At 36.7% G+C, this 14,749-nt stretch overlaps 1 protein-coding gene across 1 annotated transcript in view; it reads right to left on the reverse strand.

Moving 5' to 3' along the window:
• GPC5 (glypican 5) overlaps positions 1–14,749 on the reverse strand; it is a 680,232-nt gene that overhangs the window by 401,186 nt on the left and 264,297 nt on the right. The gene's annotated exons all lie outside the window — the stretch shown is intronic.

Raw genomic sequence — 14,749 nt, forward strand, 5'->3', positions numbered from 1 at the left:
GAGTTGTATTAGTCAATGACAATAACTCTGTGAGCATCTTCTGAACTGTGTTCTGTTGTTCTTATTACCTTATCACCCAAAAACTACCGTGGGACATTTTATTTTCTCACTTAGGGAACTGATGCTTCCCAATCAATTTCTCCATAGAAATAACAGAGCATAATTTATCTACAAATTAAGGAAGGCTGTGGTAATCGGCAAGCAAAAGTTGTATTTCAAAATGATAGCTTTAGGCAGCAGTTGAATACCTTGGATATTCTAGTAATTACATTTTATAATTAGCCTAATTATAATAAATAATGATGCTGGACTGTTATCAATACATAATTAATTGTAAAATACACTCAATAAAATTATCTCCCATAACCCCGATCTCATCGTTATTTTTAATTGGGTTGTAAAAGACCACACAATAATTCACTAATCAAACCACTGAATGTATTATAAAAGGAGATGCAGCGACAGTAGAATAAGATGAAATAATAAAAGGCAGAAGTGCAAGGCGAGCTACGAATAATGTGGAACTGTGTCATGAATATGCCGTAGTGTCCTAAAAACGGATACACAGCAACACCACCAAACCAAAAAGCGCAGACAGATGAAATACAGTATCGTGTATTCTGATTCTATGCTGAGACCATTAAATGTTGGGTTTCAAGCTTTAGTGTTATATATCAAGGTGCCTGCTCCAGACTGAACAATTGTTTCTCCCCTAAAATTAATCTGCTGAAATCTAATCTCCAATATGACGGCACTTGGGAGTGAGGCCTTCGGGAGGTAACTTGGTCATGAGGGTGAAGCCCTCGTGAATGGGATTAGCGCCTCCACAAAAGAGGCTCTGGAGAGCTCCTTTGGCCCTTCTGCTATGTGAGGACACAGTGACATGACCATCCGGGAACCAGGAAGGAGGCTCTTGCCAGACAATGAATCCACCAGCACGAGGATCGTGGACTTCCCAGCCTCCAGAACTATGAGAAATAAATGTTCTGTTGTTTATATAGGGCATCCCGTATCCTGTGACAGCAGTCTGAACTAAAGAAGGGCATCTACCCTATTATCAAAGGCAACAGATTTTATTTTTTTTTAGTTTTTAAAAAATATTTTATTTACTTATTCATGAGTGGTAGAGGAGGAAGCAGGCTCATCCCAGAACAGGAAGCCTGATGTGGGACTTGATCCCAGGACCCTGGGATCACGATCTAAGCCAATGATAGACGCTTAGCTGACTGAGCCATCCAGGCATCCCCAAAACAATGGCTTTTAAAGGTGGTTGTGACTCTGTTGCAACAACGAGTACTAAGGAAGCAGGACACCTGTTATCTCTGCATCTCCAGTGCCCACTTGAATGTAAGCTATCTACTACACGCTCAATAAAAATGTGAGTAAAGGAAGGTGTCAAGGGAGATTAGCTGCTCTGCCAAGTGAGCTCATTGATGGCCCAGGCAGGTCGAGGAAAATTCAGCCTGCCCGGTCTCTGCACTGCTGCAACCCAGCGGGTCTATTTTGGTTCACGAGTCTGCATTTAACCATCAGCCTCCATGATTCCTTCCACCTAGACAGGTTTGAAAAAACTGCACTTGCAGATAACCTATGACATGTTCTGCCTGCGTTTATAGAGCAGCTCCACAAGCATTCCAGCCAACAGTCTGACCCCACAATTGCCGTCTCAGCCACTGCACCCTGCTCTCAGAGACCCGTCAGAGTGAGTGTGAAAAGCGAATTAAACTTGTGGTCTGAACTAAAATAAAACTGCTAAGCTTATGTTGTTCTCATTAATAGAGGCTCATGTCTCTCCGCAAACTGTGTGTGGCCAAGAATTATGAGGTAGGTTGCAAAGGAGATTATTTGCCAATGATGGTTAAATAGCAATGTTTGCAATTTCTTTTAAGATCAAATGAGGATAGATTTAAAGATACCAATACCACAAGGCACACTTACATACCTTCCACCATTTTTTCTAAGGTGCGTGCTGTAGATGTGATTGTGACTGTTACCCACCAAAGATTCTCAGTGCAATGAAGGTTGAATGCTACCCCGGGAAATACAAATGTTCCCTCTGATTTCTGCCAACTCTAAGTGATGTTCAAACACAGTTTTTTAAAGTAAAAAAATAAAATTTTTCTTTATAAATTCTAGTCCCAGTAATTCACAACTAATAATGAGTAAGGGATATATAGAATTTATCTTTTCAGCTGCTATAACAAGTAGGTTTTGCAAATTAATTTATTCTGTGAAAGCAATATTGAAAAAATATATACAAGTGTTTACATCCTTTACTTCAAATTTATTTCAGACTAGTTTTCCTTTGACCTTTTAAACAAAATAACTGCAAAATGTAAAAAAATATTAGGAATCCTGTTAGAGCAACATTTTAAAACATGTCTCTAATGTAAAAATAAAATATTAGTTTTCATGACTATGTATTATTTTTGCTAACCTTTGAATAAGAGATGACATGTGTTCAAATATCAACATTCTGATTATTTCCTGAACATCTAAACACAAAATGGCTTTTTTTTAAAAGATTTTATTTATTTATTTGACAGAGAGAGAGAGAGATCACAAGTAGTCAGAGAGGCAGGCAGAGAGAAAGGGGCAAGCAGGCTCCCCGCCCAGCAGAGAAACCAATGCAGGGCTCAATCCCAGGACCCTGAGATAATGACCCGAGCCAAAGGCAAAGGCTTAACCCACTGAGCCATCCAGGCACCCCAAAAATGTCTTTTTGAAATGGACTCTTTTGCAGCAGTTTCTCAGTATGGTATCAACTCATCGCCATATAAAGATTTGTCTTTCAATCCGTGTTAAATCTGATACGGACACATTCCAGTTAATTGGATTAACCTAAACATATGCTAGTATTTCAGAATGTGTGTATTTGTGATCCCAAACATTTCTCAACTCCGATGACGAGAACAGCAAATAATTGTTCTATATACATTTGAATCTTTAATGATTAGGGATAAACATACTTTTGTGAATTTTTGATCCTAATATAAAATGTTAATATATAAAGATTTACATCAGAAACTGAACAATCTAGAGGCTAATCCACTGGATAATTTTATTTTCTTTTCTTAAAGAAAAGATGGCGGGGCGCCTGGGTGGCTCAGTGGGTTAAGCCTCTGCCTTCAGCTCAGGTCATGATCTCAGGGTCCTGCGATGGAGACCCGCATCAGGATCTCTGCTCAGCAGGGAGCCTGCTTCCTCCATCTCTCTCTCTCTCCGCCTACTTGTGATCTCTGTCTGTCAAATAAGTAAACAAAATCTAAAAAAAAAAAAAAAAGATGGCAAAATCAGAAGTTGAATTTACTAAAAATTAGTTGTTTGTATTAACTCTGAATTTGCAAACTCATCATTTTATTCTCCTACTATGTTTTCCAGAGTTGCGTGTTTCCATTTTATGGAATTAGTATTATGATTTTAATAAGAATTTAAACTTGTTCAAAGAACTATCATATAAACCAGTGATTTTGCTGTTGTGCAAAAGAATAATCCACATACAAAATCAGTGTGCATAAATCCAAGGTAGGGTAGATGCTAAATAACGTATCACATCTACTTCATTATTAAAGAGAAACCATACTGTCCTTTCATTACAAAGTTTTAATAAGTTAAAAAAAAACCCACCTAAGCTATACAAATAATAGTGTTCTGTTGGTTGACAAAAATTATAACACCTATTGAAAGTAAATAAACATTTGCTAGGCTTGCTTAAGGAATTTAAGAAACAGACTAGGGGGAAAAAAAAAAAAAAACAACATCTGTCTGTTGTTTTTCATTGAGAATTTCAATAAGCTCTTCTTTCCAGTGCTCTCAGACCAAGGCCGGAAACTTCCGACTCTCCTTTTAATGCCTAAGAGTGGTAGGTTGAGTAAGAAACTGTACTCTAATTACTGATTGAATAAAAACATAATTTCCCCCAGTTTTATGAGAGAATTAATTTTATGTATCATCTCATTAAGTAGAAAGTGAAGGTGGACTGCATGAAGTTGATCTCCATTCACTTCCATTTTCAACATTAACATCTTATGAAAATTTAATAACAAAATCCCTATGACTAGAAACTCATATCAACTTTTTTCAGCCCACATTCCCTTTAGAGACATTTTAGAGTACATAAAAATGACAGGTAAACTAAGGATTTAGCTTAAATACAACTGGTAGCGATAAAACAAGGTGATACTGATTTAAAATTAAATTTGACAAATTGCAAAATCAGTGAAGACTTATACGCAGGTAGCTTTTTACAACAGGAGAAACCATAGTTATGGGGCTTTTATTGCTTTAAAGATAAAGATGATTTCAAAATCTAATGATCATGAAATAACTGTTATAATAACCCTCCTCTGCATGACATGAACAGACATTTTATGATCCTTTTCATATTTTTATTATTTTTGATATACGAACATTTAAGATACAAAGTTCGAAGTGTCTATTACAATTTAAGACCTCAGATAGTCTCAAACATGGCAATGAAATAGATGAAGAAAGATTAAATCCTATCAACTGTGGATAATCAGATGATTTTACAACGGGTACCTGGGCTGAAGAGAAATTTTCAGAGGAAATTTACATATTTGTGTCTTACAATTCTCAAGTCACAGATTTTGTTACTACCACAGATAATTCCTTACTACCCAGCTACTTTAGAGCTAGTTTGTGCCAGAAATTATATTTTCCTCTGTATTGAATTATCAATACATGAGTAGATAGGTAGTGACAGGCCATTTTAAAAGCAATTTCTCCACCAGTTTTTATAGCATACATATTACAATGAACTGTAATTCCTTCTGCCTTTATCATTTAACAAAAATGCCTTCCAATAATTTTAATATAGTCACATTTACTAATTCCTTTAATTAGTAGAAGACCATCATAGCAACTCTGAAGATATGCATACTTAAGTAAAAGAAGCAATTACCAATTTCTTCATTCTGGAAGTTTTTATACTGAATTCATCCCTTTGATATTTGCATATTTCCTGAACTTTTTCATAAAATATGCAAAAAATTTTTCTAGAATATTAATTTAATGACATATTTTTAAAAGTTATAAAGTATGATTTATAGTATAATTCTTCAGAAATTAGTCATCTATATAAATAAATAGTAAGTAGATATTAATCTGCATCACCAAAAATTAACATACTGGTAATTAATCTGGTCTCCTTGGACACACTCTGCATGGAAAAATACTTTCTCAACTTTCTCCTTCCTCATTTCCCTCCCCACTAATTTGATTATTATGGTGCTTCACATTTATTAGTAATACCATTTTAAAATCATTTATGTTCTGAAAATCAATTTATGGCTTTAGCAAGGACTTAAATTCATGTAAGCATTTATGTAACAGATAAAATCAATGCCGAACAACTCACTGTACATTGTTTAAAGTTACTGTGGGATGAAGATTTTAAATCTAATAATTTAAAATAAACCCAGAAACAGGCATGCCTGGGTCACTCAGTCGGTTAAGCATCAGACTCTTGATTTGGGCTCAAGTCATGATCTCAGGGCTGTGGGACTGAGCCCTGCATCTAGCTCCATGCTCAGCACAGAGTGTGTCTGGGATTCTCTCTCTTACTCTCTCTCTGCCCCTCCCCCACTTGCTCACACTCTTTCCTCTAATAAATAAGTAAAATCTTTAAAAATAAATAAATAAACTCAGAAATACAATCTAGAAATACAGAACTGTCAAATAAAACTGTTTTTCTTCACTGATTTATAGCACCTTCTACCATTATAGAAAACTAAAAAAATCAATAACTTTATTGGTCAGGTTTTTTTCCTTTTTTTATTATTATTATTTCTTTCATTTCGTTCCATACTTTAAATAAAGGAGACACACTGGTCTCCTTTATTTAAAGAAAAACCTTCAGGTAACTTTACTTTATAATCTCATTTTCTCTTTTTGATAGCTCAAGAAAATAAGAATGTTCTATATTTTCAGCTTAGAATGACACATTGCCCATTCCTTCTTCAATGGACAACCCAATTGTTGTTTTTTTGTCACTCATTATTGCGCTCATTCATTAAACCATTATTTTTGAGTACCTGCTGTAGACCTCAATACTCAAGTTGAAAAAGCCATATAAGTTTCTGCCCTCGTGAGGCTCTAAAGGATAAGAAAATATAAAAGCAGACACATAAATACTATGGGAAAAAATATTAAAAGGTAGAAAGTGAAAAGAGCACTGTTTTGGAGGGCTCTAGGTCAATCTGTCCATAATCAACTCATCAAAAGTAAATTTCCTGCTGAATCTATTCCTAAAAGCAAACTTTCTGAATTTACCAACTATATCCAAACTATGCAAACTATATATAATATTTGGTTATTTGGCACATTAAAAAATTAACTTGGTAAACTGGTTTGGGCAAAACTATTTTCTATGGATTGACCATTTAAGATAATGTGAGGAGAAAAGCCTCCACTGAGGAAACAAATTTGAGAAGAGACTTCAATAATGAAAAAAGCCACCCGTGAGCAGATGAGGTGTGGTTAGCAGGTTCATAGGAAATAGAAGGCATGGTTCTGAGCTGTGAAGAAGCTTGCTGACTAAAAAAACTGAGGAAACTCAATGTGACTGAAGAAGAGTGAAAGGAGGGTTTCGAGAAAGATCAAAGAAATCAGAACTGCCCCAGAGCCCATGGTAGGGAGTTTGTATTTTATATGCGGAATGAGGAACTACTGGAGAATTTCACACACGGAGAAACATGATCTGGTTTGTATACTGAAGGATCATGGTGGCTGCTGTGTGGAGAACAGACCATTGGGACAAGGGCAAGAGAGAGAAGACGGAGTTGAGTTCATAAGCTATGATAACAGCAAGCGTGACAGACGTGGTGGGCTGGACGGGGGTGGTAGTGGAGTAAGTTGCCAAAAGTCATCACATTGACCGCATGCATTATGTGGTATCCAAAGAAACTCGCTGTTGTATGGAGGCAGAGGTAGAAAAAATGGGTAAATGAAAGATACCTCTGAAGCCTGTGCCTCAGCAGCTGGATGCACAGTGGTGCCAATTACCGAGATAGGCAAGTCTACGGAGGCGCCATGTTTGTGTGCAGTGGGAGCTGGAAAGTCAAAGTTCTATTTTGGACATGTTAAGATTTAAATGCAAATTAGAAATTGAAATAAAGCTTTTCAGTCCAGAGTTAGAGAAAATAATTTGTGTGTCAGGGGAAAAGTGGAGCCCGGTGACACGGGTCTGAGACTGATGGGCAAGGAGAGTCAAATCTCAGTAGTGGATGAAATAACCTAAGGAGGGAAGACAGGGAATAGTGCAGAGATGCAGGAAAGGAAGAGTAGCCAGCGAGGAGAATGAGAATTAAAAAGCCAGTGAAATAAAAAGAAAATCAGGAGAGTAGACTGTGCCAGAAACCAATGAAAGAAAATGATTCAGGTAGAAGGCAGTCATTCATCATGTCAAACGCTATTAAGAGGTCAACTGAAATGAGGAATAACAACTGACCATGGGCACAGGCAAGAGGAGGCTCTTACTGACCTTGACAAGAGCTGCCTCAGCAGAATGTGAGCACAAAAGAGAACGGGAATTGAGGCAATATATAGAGAACCCTCTTGAAAATCCTTGCTATAATGGAAGTAGAGAACCAAGACAGGCACAGGAGGGAAATGTGAGGTCAAAGCTATTTGTTTTAGGAGGAGGGAGAATTTATTGGGTGTTCATATGCTGATAGGAGCAGTTGGATCACCAAATAAATACTGATGGCTGAACAGGGGACATAAAGACTGTTTCAGGAAATTCTTTGAATAAACAAAAAAAGGTAATCTAGGGCATGTGTGGATATAAGGATACTGGCTACATAGTGGGTGCTGAAGTTGCCAAGGGTGGTAGCAAGAGAAGTGAAGAGAGAGAGAGAGAGAGAGAGAGAGCTGGGTATAAAGTCTTGAGTTGACAAGGGGAGATAACCAGAGGTCTAATGAAGGATGGTCTGTACTGGTCAATACTGGTGTGTAATCCCCAAGGGGATTTTGAGGAGAAGGAAGCAACGATGTGGGATCAAGGAACACACTCCCCTCAAGCATGGAAGATGACTGTAGTAGTTGGCTATTACTGTTATAGCAAATGACCACAAAATAAGCAGCTTAAAACAAGAGAAATTTACTCTCTGGATGCCAAAAGTAAAAATCAGAACCACCAGACTGAACTCACCATATACAGGGTGAACTTTCTCCGGAAGCTCTAGGAGAGAAACTATTCCTTGCCTCCTCCAGCTTTGTGTGGCTGCTGGCATGTTTTTGGCTTGTGGGTGTGTAAATCCAGTCTGCCTCATATTCATATTGTCTTTTCTATGTGTATCTCAAGTCTCTGTCTCTCTTTTAAGGATATATGTGGTAGCTTTTAGTGTCCAGTCAAATAATTTTGGATAATCTTGCCATCTCAGGATCCTTAACTTAATCACATCTGCAAAGACCTTTTTTTCAGATTTATTGATGCAGAGTTCGGTCCCTGCTATCTCCAGATGCCATCATTCAACCTACTAGAATACTGATCGTAGACGACAACAAGTGTCTACACTTGACTTGCAAACTCAGGGGACAAAGATGCTAGTCTAGGCTCTTCCACAAACCAATCATATGAGCCATTAAACTTCCCTAAATGTCAATTTTTTCTTTAATAAAATAGGTATCATAGTGTCTGTTCGGTACACTATGGGACAGCGTATCTGTGAAATTCAAATGAAATAAAGTGCACAATGATGCCCGGTGATCTCTCCCCCTATGCTTAGGTCCTGCTCTGGAAAGATGTTTTAAGAATGACTGTAACCTCCTCCCTTCGGAAGGTCCTAAGGTCTCAGAGGTCCTCTGAGACCAAAATCATGTCCTGCTCGTGTTTATGTCTCCCAATCCTTGGTTCATCGGAAGCCTCACCTACATTCTGATAGGTGTATGTTTAAATCCACAGTGAATGTTAGTTATGTGACTATAAATTTCCTAAGTTCCCCACACCTCCTTTATTCTCATCACAAAGCAGGTAGAATGACACTTTCTACTTACTTGGTGGCTGGTATGATTAAATGAAATTGTACATGTACACACTGTCCTACAGCCTGCAGGTGGGAAGTGCTCAAAATACAATAAAGAATCCTACTACTGAAACTGTCTCGCGTCTCTCATGTACTTGCTGTAAACTAGATGCTTTATTAAATTCCTTTGGTAGGGGCACTGGGTGGCTCAATCAATTAAGCGTCTGACTCTTGATTTCCGCTTAGATCACGATCTCAGGGTTGTGACATCCAGCCCCACATCGGGCTCCGTACTAGTGTGGAGTTTGCCTAAGATTCTCTCTCTGCTCCTCCCCACTCCCTCTTAAAAAAAATTTTTTTTTTAAGATTTTATTCATTTATTTGACACACAGAGATCACAAGTAGGCAGAGAGGTAGGCAGAGAGGGAGAGGGGAAAGCAGGCTTCCCGCCGAGCAGAGAGCCCAATGCGGGGCTCGATCCCAGAATACTGGGATCATGACCAGAGCTGAAGGCAGAGGCTTAACCCACTGAGCCACCCAGGTGCCCCCCACAAAAAATTTTTTTTGATAAATTAATTCATTTGGTTCCCCAGCCCATGGTATAGACAATCTTACTATAATAACAATTAAATAATTCACAAATTACTAAGGTTGTAATAAATATCAGAAGTCTGATAAATGACCATATGGAATGGTAGCAGGTAGTGAGTCTGGTGAACATAATTACCAACTGAATGTAATCATAACAGTGATATTGCAAAGAATTAATTGTTATTAGCATTCCCCTTTTAAAGATAATCAAGCTTAAGGATTGAAAATGTAAGTGATTTCCTAAAGTTTGCTCAAGTAAGTGACTTTCCACATTCACATAGAAAGGGGCACAGCCTGCATCTAAATCCAAGCTATCTGGCTCCAGAGTCTAAGTTCTGAGCTATTGGGATATGGAGGCTCTTTAAAAAGGCTGAAGGACTATTTAAATAAGCTGGAAAGGGATTATTTGATAAATATTTAAACCAAAAATAAAACAAAACTTTGTATTTCTGATTAAATGCAGAGATTTCACTGTTAATTTAGTACCTGGGGCCATTACATGTGGTACATAATCCAAATCAGCCAATATAATTATTCCTTTTTTTTTGGAAATTAACAATATTATTAACATAGCAAAAATAAATGAAGAGAAATATGTGGTGCTGGAATCCAAACATCTGAGGATTTTCCAATATTTGTAATTATTAACCGGAAAATTCATCCTAACCTCTGGGGAAAGAAGGATATCATGTAGGATTAGCAAATTCATGTGGAGACGGAAATAAACACTCTTGCTCTTCCACTCTGACCCTCCAAGAAACAGCCTGTGTTTGAAGAGATGGTAAGGGAGGATGTACGAAGGTTCAGCTAGAACAAGAAGGTCAAGTTCCACTCAGAGATAAAAGCTGAGGAGACAGGGATTTTTGCTGGTGATGGGCCATAAATTCCACCAGGGGATGGTGGAAAATTCAGGTGGGCAGAGAGAGGTAACTGAATGGTTCAGATTGAAGGTTACATTGGGCCACTGAAATGGCTCAAGGTCTGTACAGACCTCGACCGAACCAGATGCAGTTGCTTGTTTCCAGGACTCCAGCTCTCCTGGGTACGTCAGCCCCTAAAAACTGATGGCATTGATTCCCTAACATCCTCTACAGGGGATTTTTTTTTTCTTTCACTCATTCCTCCAAAACCTAGGCCAACCGTTGTTGTTTCTTTTTTCCCAAAGCCCCAGTGTTTGTTCTACATGATCTCATTTAAAATATAACACCACTTCTATAATATCAAATGAAAATTCCAAGAAAATGACCCCTAAATGTACATATGGCGAGTCCCAAAGTTTTTGGTCTCAGAGTCCTTTACATTCTTAAAAGTTACTGAGAAATCTGTAAATCTTTTTTCTTGGAGGGTTACATTTATAGATATGTATTATTTTACAATAAAAATTGATAGCTATTTAAAAATATTTATTCAGCCACTTAAAAAATAACTATCACAAATGTATTACATTAGAATAAATTACATATTTTGTGAAACCTACTATATTTTCCAAAACAAATAGTTTGAAGAGTAGTATGATTTTACATTATTGCAAATTATATTAATACCTGGCTTAATCAAAGCAGGCTAGATTCTCACTATCTCCTCCTGGATTTAATTCATTTCATATGTTGTCTCAGTCAAGGTATGTGGAAAAGAATCTGGGGTGCCTGTGTCGCTCAGTTGGCTAAGCGTCTGCCTTTGGCTCACATAGTGATTCCAGGGTCCTGAGATTGAGCCCCACATCAGGCTCCCTACTCAGCAGGGAATCTGCTTCTCCTCTCCCTCTGCCCCCTCCCCTGCTCGTGTTCTCTCACGCACACACTCTTTCTCTCTCAAATAAAATCTTAAAAAAAAAAAAAAATATATATATATATATATATATATATATATATATAAAGGAGGGCACGTATTATATATATATAAAGGAGTACTGGGTGTGGTACATAAACAATGAATCTTGGAACACTGAAAAAATAAAATAAAATAAAATACAAATACAAATATATATCTTTAAAAAAATAAAGGAAAAATATCCAACCTCCCAAAGATATGCAGTTGGCAAATGAAGATATATTCAACCATCTTTTCAGATAATTGCCAATATTCTTCTTTGCTATTACACCAAAACTTGACAAGTAATTGTTTTTCTTGGTCAGTTGCGATGTCCCGTTGGTTTGCATTTTACTATGAATGGTTCTGTTACCCATGCATGATTTTGTAACTCAGTCATTAACATTTGGAAATGTTGGCTCACACATTATGCACATTGTCTCAATGCTGACAGAGTTGGTCATCCCTGTATGTAATCAGGAACTTTTTAAGTTTATGGTGATCCCTGGATGTTTTCTATAACTCCAATTTTCTCTTGAAATCTCAAACGTTATCACTGGCGACAAACACTGTGAGTTATTTTTCTTCAAGTGGCAGGTTCCTTTTAGTCCACTTTGAGAAAATGTCTACCCAAATACCCATGTCTGAATCACCATAATTTGTCAATCATGTTTTTCACTAAAAAAAGGGGGGGGGATTCAAGAAAAAGAGTGGATAGTTGAGCCTGCATTTGAAACACTCACATAAGTGCTTTTCATCAAGAGAGCCATTATAATTTAGTATGCAGAAGATGTGCTTTACGCATTACGTCATCACACAGAACGTGAGATATATGTGTGTGTGTGTGTGTGTGTGTGTGTGTATACATATATATATGTAAAAATTCAGGGCTGATGTATAACAAAATTAATAATTTTTACTGCTTCATCAGGACATTTTTAAATGAAACTGGACTTTTTTTTCCTTGCAAGTTTGTAGATATGAAGAATACAATGACTACGAGTAGAAGTTGGTGCCACTAACTTAACTTGCTAAAGCTCTAACAGTTTTGCTCACCACTGCATTTGCACTACCGAAGGAAATGCCAATGCAGAGAAAAAGAAAAATCATGTCTTAATAGTATTATGAAAATTGTTTTGATCTCTCATGCATTCTGAAAGGATCCTACGAACCCCAGATTACACTATGAGAACTGCTGAGGAAGCAAAATTTTCTTACCTGCAGATCTAATTATTTTTCAGTGCCTAACATCAAGCTGGATCGCTTTTGGTCTACTATTCTCTTCTGCTTTTCTCAGCATCTTCCTGACTTCCTTTTCATATATTAAAATCAGCCTTGTAAGCATACAGACTCAAGGTGCTAAGACTCATTTCCTATGCCTAGTTAGTCATCAGTAACTATTCCTTCTTTCTTTAAAAAAAAAAAATCTTCCCCATTACCATATGTTACCCAAAAAACTATCTTAACCAACCTGGATTACTGAGAAAGTTCCCACAGTTTCTGTAGACTTTTGTTTCTACACTCAATTGTGAACATTCTAAATGCTTTCACCCTGCCTTTTACCTATGCATTTAGATACAATGTTCACTCCAGGACCAAGTCCAAATCCCACAGACCTGAGCAAATTGACACAATTTTATTTATACTACAGGGTCTCCAAGGCATGCCTAAAAGGATATCCAGGTGCCAGAAAAGCCATTTTATCAAGTAGCACATGGCATTCTAAATTAAATGAGTTAATTGGACCTATAGTCCCTCTAACTGCACAATTATACAAATTATAATGATACAAATTATATAAATTATACATCTTACCTTTTAAAGCTAGTTCTGTACAATCCATAAATGTACAAAAGCAAATGGTCTCCAGCTAAAATGGCTACTATCCTCTAAATAGCTATAGTGGTTCAATTTACCTTATCATCATAGTTAATTATATTCATTTATTTCATTATGTCAAATCACTGCAGATCATTGACCCTGTTTATTAGTCTAAAATGTATTTAATCCAAACCCTCTTCCAGAAAATTTTGGTGGATATTTTTTCACCAAATAGCGAATACAAATGTGTATCTTAGCATCTTAAATCTTCCCCATTTCATAGGGAAGGGATATTTTCCAGCAGATAGTGTTAAAAATACATTTATTTGTTCTGTTAGCTTTATAGTAATGGCTAAGGAATTTCATTGGGCAATACAAGAATCATCATTTTGCAAATTCATACTAAAGTAAAATAGTGGTGAGCTCTAACCACTGGAAAAATGGTTTTAATTTCATTCTGGAATCTCTTAATTTTAGAACAGCCTAGCCATGGTCTACAGATCTGCTAGATCACATTGCCACGTGTCATGTTTGGGTGCTTCCTATAGTTACAGCCCAGCAAACAGAAAGAAATTGCAATATTCACTCCACAAAGGTAAAGGCAGTTTAGTAAATATACTGTTTCTACCTTGACAAGAAAGAAACTCCCTCAGAAGGTAGGCAATCTTTTAGACCATTACATTCTTTCCAAATAGCAGGAAGAAAAAATTTAAATACTTTCTGATAACTGAAAAGGATTATAAAGCACAAAATCAATCAGACCGAGAACACTCCGTTTTACTACAACATCCATTCCTACTCTCATAGATGTTATCAGAAAATATTCCAACAGTAACATAGTCAAAAGCAGAAAGCATAGGATATAGCAATTATGTGATTTCAGCTATGGGATGCTAGCAGCCCTCTATAAATTTGCTAGAAATCTAAACTTTAAACAAATGTTCTTCAAAGATATATTTTAAAATTCTGCTTTAAGTTATAATTTCAAAGTTATGACTTTAGAACTAATATAGATTTTCCCAAATCCCCACACCCCTGTTTAAATATTTGCTGCCCTTATTCAGAATGGTTGTTAAATAAAAATGAAAAAACTTATTACTACAATTTTGCAGAGCAAGGTCAAAGCATTTGCAGTATCAGTGTATTGGAATTGTTAAAAAAAAAAAAAGGAAAAAAGAAATTTAAAAAATGGTAAGTGTGCTAAAATTCATCCCCCAAATGCTCAAATCCCAGTTCATGGACTATAGGCTCTGTTCTATTAAAAATAAACAAATTAAAAAAGCCCTTTAGATAAAGAAGCTCTAGAACCTTTCTCATGCCTCACTGACATGTTTAATTCAGTCGAAATATAGTGGCCTTATAGCTAATGCACTGAATACCATAAAGCTGGCATTAAATCTATTTTTAATTGTTGTATAGGAAATTGATCTTAGCTTCTATGTGAAGCTGCAGCTGTACATTTGAAAATCATTACAAAGTAGAGCCCATCAGTTAAAAGGATTCTAATCAATGTCCAGTCTTGATAGAAAGATTGAGTCATA

This window comes from Martes martes, assembly GCF_963455335.1.
Source record: "Martes martes genome assembly, chromosome: 3".
NCBI lineage: Eukaryota > Metazoa > Chordata > Mammalia > Carnivora > Mustelidae > Martes > Martes martes.